The 13,521-nt window shown below is 36.2% G+C and overlaps 1 pseudogene; it reads left to right on the forward strand.

Annotated features, from left to right (window-relative positions):
- The first annotated feature begins 711 nt into the window (after positions 1-711).
- Positions 712-13,521, forward strand: part of LOC125164642 (60S ribosomal protein L18a-like) — a 102,007-nt pseudogene continuing 89,197 nt past the window's right edge.

A 13,521-nucleotide genomic window follows, 5' to 3' on the forward strand; every position in this document is an offset into this window, starting at 1 on the left:
TCAGGTCATAATCTCGCAGTCCATGAGTTCGAGCCCTGCGTCAGGCTCTGTGCTGACAGCTCAGAGCCTGGAGCCTGTTTTGGTCTGTGTCTCCCTCTCTCTCTGCCCCTCCCCCGTTCATGCTCTGTCTCTCTGTGTCTCAAAAATAAATAAATGTTAAAAAAAATTTGAAAATCAGTGGGATTTAACTTTACATATTTTTACAAACAGTGAAACTTACCTCTGGGTACTTTAAAAATCAGTGGGCTTAGCTCAGAGAGCTAGAGAGTTATAGTCCTTGCCCTGATTGAGCCAGCATAATAAACAACACCAGTGAGATACAGCATAGAACCAACAGTATGAAAAGCACCTGGGGTACAGGTGATGGAGGTTTATTTACTAGTCTCAGAATGTGTGTTGAAGAGATAGGTATCTTTAGAAAACTTCTCCAAGAACAAAGAGCTGGAGGGCACTGTTTACCTAGTCCCCCCCACTCCCTCCAATAACCTAACATTTTCAGGAAGCAGCACACCCTCCACCTATCTTGCTAACAGTGTGTACTCTATCCCAATGGTCTGAAAATCTGCCCCATCCAACCTGCCCCATTGAACAAACATCCCTCCAAAGCAGCTCTTATCTTCACACATCCTGCAAGCAGCTCTGGCAAGGACCAGCACCATTCTAAAGTGACTTGTGCCCTGAGAAGAGGGAAAGATAACCACCCACACCAGTATGACTGCAGCCCCGGCAGATAGATTTAAGGCAGGCATCTGGTCTAACTGCCAGCCTTGCCCACCAACAAAAGCCTCTCAGAAGACAGGCAAGGAGGGCACACTGCAGTTTAGAGTCTGCATACCAGCAGACAAGCTGAAGGCAGGTATCTGGTCTGACACTCATACCACCCAACTACAAGCCTACAATAGCCCCCATATTGGCTCCTTCACAACATAGGAACCAAACCCTGGACAGTGCACCTTCAGTAGCCAAAGGGGGCCAACACAGTCAACTGGATGGAAAGCAAATGAGGCTTGGCCACAGGACTAAGGTGCAAGCAACAAATACAGGAGATACCCTTGAAGAACCTGATTCTGGTAAACAGGGGACATTGTGCTATAAGGCATCAGGGGATCTCTTCTTCATAAGGCCAACACTTTCAAGAGAATGAGAGGTTGAGAACTCTTTGGGCCAAAAGGAAAGACCATAATCCCATAATCAGGAGTAAGAAAATTATTAAAGGGAAGAAAATCACAGGTAGATGCAAACATAATAAAGAAATATTAATTACTTACAAAACCAGTATGAAGGTTAAAGCACAAAAGCAGTAAAATCAATTATACCTATAAAAATCACTCAAGAGATTAACAAAATAAAAGGATGTAAAGTATGACATCATATATATATAAAATGTGTGGTGGGAGGAGTAAAACTTTAGTGTTGTTAGAATGCATTCAAACTTAAGCAACCACCGACTTAAAATAGAATGCTATATGCATAAGATATTGTGTATGAACATAATGATAACGATGACTAAATAATCTGTAACAGATACACAAAAAACAAAGAAAAAGGAATCCAAGCATATCCCTAAAGAAAGCCATCAAACCACAAAGGAAGAGAGTAAGAGAAGATAAAGGAACAGAGAAGAACTATGAAAACTGAAAAACAACACAAGACAATAGCTACATACCTATCAATAATTATATTAAATGCAAATGGACTAAATGCTCTAATCAAAAGACATAAGGTGACTGAATGCATAAAAAAACAAGACCACTCTATACGCCACCTATAATAGATTCACTACAGACCTAAAGACACATGCAGATTTGAAGCGAAGGGACAGAAAAACAGTTATCATGCAAATGAAGGTGAAAGAAAGCAAGAGTAGCAATACTTACATCAGACAAAATACACTTTAAATCAAAGACTAAAAAGAGACAAAGAAGGAAACTATACAATAATAAAAGGACCAATCCAACAAGAGGATATAACAATTGTAGATATTTAAGCACCAAACATACAGAACCTAATACATAAAGCAACTATTAACAAATATAAAGAAGAAACTGAGTGTAATATGATAATAATTGGGGACTTTAACATCTCACATCAATGAATAGATCATCTAGATAGAAAATCAGCAAAACAGTGGCTTTGAATGACGTACTGGACCAAATGACCCTAAGAGAGATGTTCAGAATATTCCACCCTAAAACAGGAGAACACACATTCTTTTCAAGAGCACATGGAACATTCTCCATAAAAGATCAATGTGAGGCCACAAAACAAGTCTCAAAAAGACTGAAATCCTATCATGCATCTTTTCTAATCAGAATGGTATGAAACTAGAAATCAATCACAAGAAAAAGTCTCAGAAGAATACAAATACATAGAGACTAAATAACATGCTACTAAAATGAATGGGCCGGGGCGCCTGTATGGCTCAGTCAGTTGAGTGACCGACTTCGGCTCAGGTCATGATCTCACAGTCTGTGAGTTTGAGCCCCACGTTGGGCTCTGTGCTGACAGCTCAGAGCCTGGAAACTGCTTCGGATTCTGTGTCTCCCTCTCTCTCTGCCCCTCCCCTGCTCACTCTGTGTCTCTCTCTCTATGTCAAAAATAAATAAACATTAAAAAAAATTTTTAATGAATGGGCCAACCTAAAAATAAAAAAAAGGAAATTAAAAAAATATATATGCAGACAAATAAAAATGAAAACACAATGATCCAAATCTTTGGGATGCAGCAAAAGTTGTTCTTAGAAGGAGGTTTATAGCTATACAGGCCTACCTCAAGAGACAAGAAAAAAGAGAGGGAGAGGACTCAAATAAATAAAATAGAAAACGAAGGAGGAGAAATAGTAACTCACAACACAGAAAAACAAGAGTATGAGAAAATATTTTGAAAAATTATATACTAACAAATTGGAACAACCCTAAGGAAATGGATAAATTCCTAGAAATACATAACCTTCCAAAACCGAATCAGGAAGAAATAGAAAATTTGAACAGACTAACTACTAGCAATGAAATTGAATCAGTAATAAAAAAAACTCCCAACAAACAAAAGTCCAGGATTAGATGGCTTCACAGGTGAATTCTACCAAATATTTAAAGAAGGGTTAATACCTATGATTCTCAAATTATTCCAAAAAAATAGAAGAGAAAGGAAAGCTTCCAAATTCATTCTACAAGGCCATCATTACCCTGATACTAAAACCAGGTAAAGACATTACGAGAGAGAGAGAGAGAGAGAGAGAGAGAGAGAGAGATAGAGAGAGAGAGAGAGAGAGAGAACAAACCAACTTGGGGGACCTGGGTGGTTCAGCTGGTTAAGCCTCTGACTTCGGCTCATGATCTCACAGTTTGTGAGTTTAAGCCCCACATCAGTCTCTCTGCTGTCAATACAGAGCCTGTTTGGGATCCTCTATCTCCCTCTCTCTCTTCCCCTCCCTGCCTGTGCTCTCTCCCTCTCAAAAACAAATAAATATTAAAAAAGAGAGAGGTAACTACAGACCAATATCTGTGATGAACATACATGCAAAAATCCTCAGGAAAATATTAGCAAAGTAAATCCAACAGTACATTAAAAAGTCATTTCCCACAATCAAGTGGGATTTATTCCAGGATTGCAAGGATGGTTCAATCAATGTGATACATCACATCAACATAAGGATAAAAACAACATCATTTCAATATATGCAGAAAAAGTATCTGATGAAGTACAGTGTACATACATGATGAAAACCTTCAAAAAAGTAGGTTTAAAGGGAACATACTTTAACATAATAAAAACCTTTCATGAAAAACATACAACTGACTTCATACTCCATGGGGAAAAAGAGAGATTTTCTTCTAAGACCAGGAGCAAGACAAACATGTTTTCTCTCACCACTTTTATATAACATAGCACTGGAAGTCCTATATGCAACGATGAGACAAGAACAAGAAATAAGGGGTATTTCTACTGATAAATGAAAACTTAAACTGTCACAATTTGCAGATGGCATAATACTATACCTGTAAAACCCTAAAATCTCCACCAAAAAACTACTAGAACTGATAAATGAATTTTAAAGTCAAAGGATACAAAATTAATATATAGATATCTGATGCATATCTGTACACTAATAATGAAATAGCAGAAAGAAAAAAAAAGAAAACAATCCCATTTATAACTATATAAAAATGACATACCTAGAAATAAACTTAACTAAAGATGTGCAAGACCTGTACTCTGTAAACTATAAAACACTGATGAAAGGATTAAAGATTACACAAACAAATGGAAAGATAGTCCATTCCTACATATTGGAAAAACCAATATTGTTAAAATATCCTTCCACCCAAGCCAATCTACAAATTTAATGCAATCACTGTTAAAATGCCAACAACATATTTCCCAGAACTAGAACAAATTTTCCTAAGTTTGTAAGAAACCACAAAGACCCCAAATAACCAAAGTAATGTTGAAAAAGAACAAAGGTAGAGGTATCATAATCCCAAATTTCAAGATATACTACAAAGATGTAGTAATCAAAACAGTATGGTACTGGCACACACAAATGGACACATAGACATAGAAACATAGAAAAGAGAATCTAGAAATAAATCCATGCTTAAATCATCAATTAATCTATGACAGAGGAGGCAAGAATACACAATGGGGGAACACAGCCTCTGCAACAGAGGATACTGGTAAAACAGAATAGCTACATACAAAAGAATGAAACTAGATTGTCTTCTTATAGATACACAAAAATAAACTCAAAGTGGATTAAAAGCTTAAATGTAAAATGTGAAACCATAAAACTCCTAAAAGAATACATGGGCAATAATTTCTTTGACATCAACTGTAGGAATATTTTTCTAAATACGTCTCCTCAGATGGTGGAGGGGGGGAACAAAATTAAACTATTAGGACTATAGCAAAATACAGAGCTTTTGTACAGCAAACAAAACCATCAACAAAACAAAAAGGCTACCTACTGAATGGCAGAAGATATTTATAAATGATATATTGGGTAAGGGGTTAAAATCCAAAATATATAAATAGCTCATACAGCCGAACACCAAAACAAATAGTCCAATTTAAAAAATGGGCAGAGGACATGAATAGCCATTTTTCCAAAGAAGATATACAGATGGACAACAGACATATGAAAAGATGCTCAACACCACTAATCATCAGAGAAATGCAAATTAAAACCATAATGAGATATCACTTTATACTTGTCAGAATGGCTAAGATGAAAAACTTAAGAAATGACAAGTATTGGTGAGGATATGGAGTAAAAGGAAACTTTATGCACTGTTGATGAAAATGCAAATTGGTATAGCCACAATGGAAAATAGTACGAAAGTTCTTCAAAAAATTATGACTCACTGATTCCACTACTGGGTATTTACCCATAGAAAATGAAAACACTAATCCAAAAAGATAAATGCACCTCTATGTTTATTGCAACATTATTTACAACACCTAAGATATAAAAGCAACCCAATGTCCATTGAAATAAGAATAGAGATGCTTTTTTTTGGGGGGGGGGAGGGAAAATGTCATTTTGTTCTAAAGTGAGACTGGTTATTTAAAAAGAAAAAAAATAGGACAAAATCTAAACGTAATAAAGAAGTTGTAACAAGTTTGTGTAAAGGCAACTTAGGAAAGGAATTTTATGCATATTAAAGGTAAATGAATGTGAAGTTTTCTTTTTAAATAAGCTTTAATATCAATGCTGTACTTATGTAAAACTAAATCTGAATTTTCTTTCATCTGCTGAAATGACAAGTTTTTATAGATGATTCATCTGATCAAAAGAAAACAAAAAAACAAAAAAAGAAAGGTTTTCTTTAGCTTTTACGTGATATTTTAATCAAAATAATGTCCTGTGTTTGCTGTCTTTATCGGGTGTTTGATTATTTATAAACCCAGTACTCTTCATATTAAAAGAGCTACATTTTGCTCAGAACCATGCAACCTTCTATATTTTCCCATGGAGTCTTTAGTTGTCACTACAGTTAAATGAGTAACTACATATTGTTTCAAAGTTAACCAGGCTCCTATTTGACCAAGGGTTTTAAAATCTTTTGCTATTTTGGGGCACCTGGGTGGCGCAGTCGGTTAAGCGTCCGACTTCAGCCAGGTCACGATCTCGCGGTCCGTGAGTTCGAGCCCCGTGTCGGGCTCTGGGCTGATGGCCCAGAGCCTGGAGCCTGTTTCCGATTCTGTGTCTCCCTCTCTCTCTGCCCCTCCCCCGTTCATGCTCTGTCTCTCTCTGTCCCAAAAATAAATAAACTTTGAAAAAAAAATCTTTTGATATTTATAACAAACTTCCCCAAATGAAATTCTGAATGAACTCTTCTTTCACCTTGAACTGGCTTTGAGATTTCCAAAGAGTCCCTGGGACATCCCCAAAAATAGATATTCTCTTCTTACAAAAAGGGAGATGTTAAACTAATTGGGCTAATTTGATGTTAAATTACATGAGAAACACCATAAAATAAAAATACTAAGCCCTCCTTTTGTTGCATTTCTGTAGATATGTGGTATAAGTGCTCTAAAAATTCTTCTGTGAAATTCTCACAGATCTGATATGTCCCAGCATAATGTTGTCAGTCATAATTCTCATTATTATCTTAAAGTGTTGCATGTTACAGAAATAACCAAATTTCCTTGTCAATTTCATTATAATGAACTCTCATCAGATCTTTAACAATGAGAATCTTTAAGTCTTTTCATAGATCATTATTGTTTTATTCTGATGCTTTTACAACAGTGTTCTTACAAAAATGATTCATTTTAAGGAAATTCATGGAAAAGACGTTCAGCAAGCTCACGTTTCTGATAACTTTAATATCATAAAACTTAACTATATAAGAATTTCCAGAACTAGTGGAAAAAGTGTATTCAAGCAAATAAAATATCACATGGGACTGAATGAACTAAGGAGGCTGATTATAATTTTTATGACTCTTAGTTTGAACACTGCAGGTTCCTTGATGCTTTGGTTTGGGGGGTTTTGTTTTTGTTTTTGTTTTCAGAGTGAAGGAAACCCTTTCCTTAAGCTATCTAGGACTTACAGCAATTTGATAAAGTATATTCTTGTAAACAAAGATGAAAACATTTCCTTTTTCTCTCTGAACCCTCCAGAATACTTTTGAGTATTCTTTTCTTGGCAATACAGTTAGTTATTTGCATAAGTTCAATAATAGCTCGCCTTGTAGAAGGACAGAAGTGGAAACATTGGCTGCATTACCAAGGCTTTGACAGAAATGGTAATGCAGGTAAATCTGATGACCAATCTTTGGCTTGGTTTTCTGGCCTCAGAGGCTTTAAGTGTTCATCCTGAGACTCCTTATGAAAAGTTCCAGCAAAGTAGTCTTAGAAAGAGTTTACATGGTCAGTAACTATTTTTGCTATACTTATGTGAATAATCAGGCCAAATTTAATGCAAACAAATTAGTTTTATTGTGACTATATTTGGTAAAAAATGAATATATGTGGAGAGAGAAAAACTATGTTTGCACTTTGGTTCATGCTAGATTTTAATCCTATGAGTTTTCTTTGATGTTGTGTTACAATACTTGTAAACCAGACTGGATCTGTACTCCAGTTTCCTCAACTATCTATGATTTTCTAAACTAACGTTTCCAACTTTCTCCCACCCTTCGGATTCGGAAGCACTAAGAACAAAGACTGCCCTTGAATCTCCCTGGAAGGTACTATACCAGGTCCTTCTCAATACCCAGACGGCAGCCAGACTTTAGGGACTTGAGCCTTGAGTACTTATCTCACAGCTGAAGGAAGCTGTGCCTGACATATGGTCCTGTGCAGATCTTGGTGACTTCCAAATCAAATTTATAAAGAAGAAAAGTAGCTAATTTTGAGGTAGACTGCCTCCTCCCAAAACAATGGATCAAGACATCCTAATTTAGGGGCATGTGGGTGGCTTAGTCAGGTTAAGCATCCAACTTCAGCTCAGGTCACAATCTCACAGCTCGTGAGTTAGAGCCACATGTTGGGCTTTGTGCTGACAGCTCAGAACTTGGATCCTACTTCGGATTCTGTGTCTTCATCCCTTTCTGCCCCTCCCCTGATTGCTCGTGCTCTCTCTCTCTCTCGCTCTCTCGCTCTCTCGCTCTCTCTCTCTCTTCTTTCAAAAATAAACATAAAAAAAGTTTTAAGGCTTTCTACTTTAACTAAACACAAAACACTTTTCTTCCTTTTTTTACTATAGTATTGGCTTAGAACAATAATGCTATGATCTGAATCTCCCAGGCTATTGCTAACAGGGGTAACTTTTCTGACTGTTTTATCTACCACCAGAAACTCCAATCTCTTCATGATGTTAGAGATACCTTAGTCTTACCCATAACCGATTTCTCTTATGATCTATTTCCCTGCACTCAAGCAAGAGAAATACAAACAGACTAACTCTTCATCGCAAGGCTTTTGGAAAAGACCACTTTAAGATGAGATAGTACCTCACAGAATGTCATCCCAATTCCTCTGATCCCTGTTTTGAAAAGGCCAATCAAGAAATTCCAAATAATGGATCTATCAATAACCAGATATTAGCTGGAGTCTCTGTGCTTCACCTGGTTTCATTTTTATCCACAGTGAATTGTATTTTCAATAGGCATGTGAAAGTTTAGATAGCTATTTAGATAGAAGGAATGAGTCTAACACAAATCGTGCATGTGTGAATCACACATATTTGTGAAAATCTCTATTTTTGGGTCAGACATGATGTTAAATATTGATTTCATTTCCATAGGATGAAGTAATGTCATGAGGATAATCAATCACACTTTCTAAATTTCTAAACAAATTGATATTTATCTCTTATACTTATATTCCTCCAGACACCTAGGGGCTATAGTTACGGAACAATGGAGGTTTGGAGAGGGAGTCTCCCCAGTGAATGGGGTTAAATTCATTAAACAAGGAAGCCATTAGACCAGTAGCTCTAATGCTGTGATGGCTTTAAAAAATAAGTAAGTAAGTAAGTAAGTAAGCAAATAAATAAATAAAAATCTAAGCCTATAAATGCCTCCAGGTCATAAAATTTAAACCTAAAGACAACCAATTACAGTCAACTTGGCTTTAAGCTATAGTCAATCAATAATTTCCTTACTTTACTTCCATCTTCTCTCCATAGCAATCTCTCCCAGAACAGCTGTCCATGGAGAGCTGTTAATCACTTCCAGTTTGGCACAGCCCTTTTCAAATAGATTTTTGCTTTAAAAAAGTACTTTAAAAATGTAACATATTTTAGTTTCTCTTTTTTAAAAGATATGTATTTTGTATTTATTTTGAGAGAGAGAGAGAGAGAGAGAGAGAGAGAGAGAGAGAGAGAGAGAATGCAACTGGGAGGTGGGGGAAGGATCCCAAGCAGGCTCTGCGCTGTAGTGTAGACACCAGGAGCCATCTCACAAGCCATGAGATCAAGAACTGAGCTGAAATCAAGAGTCAGACACTTAACTAACAGAGCCATCCAGGCATCTTATGCTTTAGTTTATTTTTAACAGTGGTAAACCTTTCATGTAAGCTTTCAAAGTGGGTATAAGCTAAGAGTGCTAAACTTTGATTCATCATATAATCACACTTAAGAATTATAGTTGCAAGAGAGTCAGAAATATAGAAAGAGAAGTATCGATGTAAAATAACAACAAAACAAAAAAGCAGAGAAAGACAAATACTGTATGATCTCTTATAAGCCAAATTGTAAAAAAATAAAAATTTAAAAATTAAAAGAAAAACACACAAGTTAATAGATAAAGGGGGCAGGTTGGTACTTCACAGAGTTGAGGGATCAGGGTTAAGAGAAATGAATGAACTGATGTGTTTTTAAGTCTAAATAAACTGAATTATATCTATCTATATCTATATCTATATCTATACAAACACACATTATACATATACATACATACATATACATACACATTATACATACATTATACATATACATAAATTATATATATATACATATACATATACATACATATTTACACACACATACACATATATAGAACACATAAAATATATAATATATATTATATTGATAATATAGTATGTAATATAGTATATATTATATTTATAATATAGTATATAATATATATAAGTTAATTATAGTTGCATGAGAATAAGGTATATGGTAAAAGAGAAAGAATCTGAGGTAAAAGGAAATATCCCTTGATATTTCCAAGGATATTCCTTCTGCCATGTCCTAAGCCACATCAATTTGACAATACTTTCTCTAGATGATAATACAGCAGAAGCCTAAGCAAAGCCATCACTGAAAATTTCTTCATTTATATTGTTCAGCTGTCTTCATGCGCTGTTCCTTGATGGCTATGAATGGAAAACAATCCTTGCTACGTTAGATCACAACAAATTCCTAGTTGTTATAGGGAATGAGTTCAGCCTTTTAGCCCCCTACTATAACCTGAATAACTTCATCTGAAAATGTTCTCTGTTGACTACAGAGGCAGTAACAAATGTCATTTCATTATTTGATAGCAAAACCCATAGTTATTTGCCCATAGTGTTTTACATCCTCACAATAACACAATACTTTTCATACCATAAACAATCCACTGTTTAGTATGTAATACACAAGAGGATAAGCTACAGCAATATGCATGTCCATGTATATACACATTTCATTTCTAGAGCTAGCATGTCCCCAAGAGTTGCTCAAGGTAGAGATAAGGACAGCCCCAAACTTTTAAACTTCCCATTTGTGTAATGCAATAAGATGATCTTAAAATTGCTAACACCCTGCCCAGGGATGTTCCATCACTGCTAACCTGCCTACAACTTAGTAAATTATGAATCTGAAGAGATTACAACTGTCATCTTCATCTCTTACACTGGCAAAAGATTCATATTTCAAATCCGGGCTATCTTTGCATATGATTTGGTGTTATATTGTCCTGCCACCAACTAATCATGATTTGGAAAGATGATGAGTTGTCCAAACGCAAACATGCATTTTCCTCTTATCACAGCAGCACAGTTCACTTTAACAGAGTTAAAGGAGCATCAGCATTTCCATTATAAACTCGCGACTTCAAGAGGTTATGTGTGTTGTGAAAGTTCACGGTAAGAAGAAATTTGTGAATGCAGTGTGTTCTGGAATACTTAACAATAAAACTATACTAAAAATCTTAAACCTGAAATTGTGTCTTTTAAATATATTTTTGACTTAAAATTCAGTAAATGATTATTTCCATCTTACAAATGGTGTTGCTTTCCCTCATCACAAAACATTAAATCATGTATGAAAAGAGGCTTTGGGATAAACTAGCATTGGGCAACAAATGAAAGTTAAACATCCTACTTCCTTATTTTACATGGCCCAGATGTGAACAAAGCACTGTATCCTCCTGACGACAGTAGATATTCTGGGAGGAGTCCATGATCCATGGTGGCCAATCAGAATAAAGCCCATGAATTTGGGAATGAGTCCAGCAAGGTATCCATTTTTACTGCTAGACATGAACTTTAGACAAATTGATGCTGGGGCTTCTTTAGATACCTTTCCACCAAGAGAGTAGAGTATGGAACTGACAGATGTGACTATGTGCAGCTGTTGAGGTAGGCAGCACAGGTGGAATATATACCAGAGAAAATTCAGCTCTAATGACATTATCTGAGCCCCTAACACAGTTGTTTTCTGAATTCAGCCTTATCCATGGATGTTTTAGTTACATGATCTGATAAATTCTTTCTCTCTCTCTTTCTCTTCCATTAAGCCACCGCAGTTAGGCTTTTCCGTGACTTAAAGCTAAATGCCCCTAAATTGATACAGCCTCCTAACCCATCTATTCCATCTGGGCTCTAGGCTCTTTAATCAATCCAGTGCTTTCTTACCAGACTGATCTTCCTTGAAACACATTTCATCATGTTATTGTTTAAAAACAAGTGGGGGAAAATGTGCCACTCCTAGCGATGCCCATCACATCAAGTCCAACACCAGAATCTGAAATCTGAAGGCTTCCTTTGTATATCACAAAATACACAAGTTCATCCACAATATATATATTCCAATGAAACTAGTTAAACACTGCTTCTTCCTCTCCTGTCGTGTTTTAACTCCATGTCACTATTCATGATATTTCCTCTTCCTGGGATGACTTTCTTTATCCTCCCAACATAGGGAAATCTTTCTTAAATTTCAAGGATCTTAGTATCTTCCAAACCTTTCTTAGATACTGTCTACTTTCAATTGTCTACCTATAGTCTGGCACTATCTTGGCACTATCTCCGTACCTTTCCAGATAATGGTTTTCCTGAATTCAGTGAAAGTTGTAATAATTAATTTAAATCCCTATACTAGGGATGACTCAGTGGCTATGGGTAATAGGATTGACCTTAAACAAGAGAGGAAAACATTGTATGAGGGTTTCAGGATGTTTCAAGGAAACCAGGGAAGGTGTGACATTCAAGATGAAGGCACTCCTCAAACCTCGTATTCTCTTTGTGCAACTACTTGATACTCTAATCTTTAGACTCTCTGTCCCTCCTTCTTCCCTCTCCTTCCTTTTTTTGTCCTCTGTTCTATTCCATTATACTCTCTCACTTCTCTCCCCTCTCTCTCACATCCATCTTTCTCTCTCCCCACTGACATTCTGACCTTTTTTGGTTGCCTGCTGGACTACAGTCCACCCATAAGAATAACTGACTACTAGTAAACCCCAAATGCCAAATTCCTGACATACAGTTAATGTTGTTGTTTTTGAGTCAAACACAATTGGTTCAGTCAGACATAGACATAGGAGGAGATTTTGTAAAAACAGCCACAATCTTTCAAGTTACAGAAGTGACTTTGGAGGAAAAAAACAGTGAAGTAGACACTCCCATATATGCCCACTACAATTTCACACAAAATTAGTGTACTATTTTAATGCATACTATTGATAGGAGTTTCACAAACGATATAGGGGGTGATTTAAACCCTAAAGAGTTAGGGTCATAAAGCTAGATAGAAAAGTCTAGACAAATGGATGAGAAATGGATGATTAATTCGAAGGAGACATATGAGTCTTTCAATGGTCAATTAACACTAGCATCGCAGACTTTAGGGTCAGAATGGCATACACAGTTAAAGATGGCACACTTTCCATGTTTGTAAATTTAAAAATGTTCTGAGGTCTTTCAATAAAGATGGAGTAACAGAAACTGGACAGGGACTCTCCATCCTGAAACAAACAACAACGTTAGACAAAATGTATTTTAAGATTATTTTGAAGACACTGGACAGCAGGAAACAGAGCACAGTAATCCTTGAGACCAAAGAGTAAAAGAACTTAGCCATACAATTGTACCAGCATGTACTACTTGAAGTTCTCAGGCTATGACATCGGGATGGTAAAGAAGTTGAATCACTAGAGCTGTTCAATGATCTTCTGTTGTTTCTAATTCTGACTGTCTACACACAATACAAGACATGAAGTTGAGAGTTTGGGAAGACCAAGGTAGCTAGAGTTTACAAGGGAGAGTACAGGAATTACATAAGAGAGAACTCTGGAAATTTCA

Source organism: Prionailurus viverrinus, chromosome A1 (assembly GCF_022837055.1).
Source record: "Prionailurus viverrinus isolate Anna chromosome A1, UM_Priviv_1.0, whole genome shotgun sequence".
Classification (NCBI taxonomy): domain Eukaryota; kingdom Metazoa; phylum Chordata; class Mammalia; order Carnivora; family Felidae; genus Prionailurus; species Prionailurus viverrinus.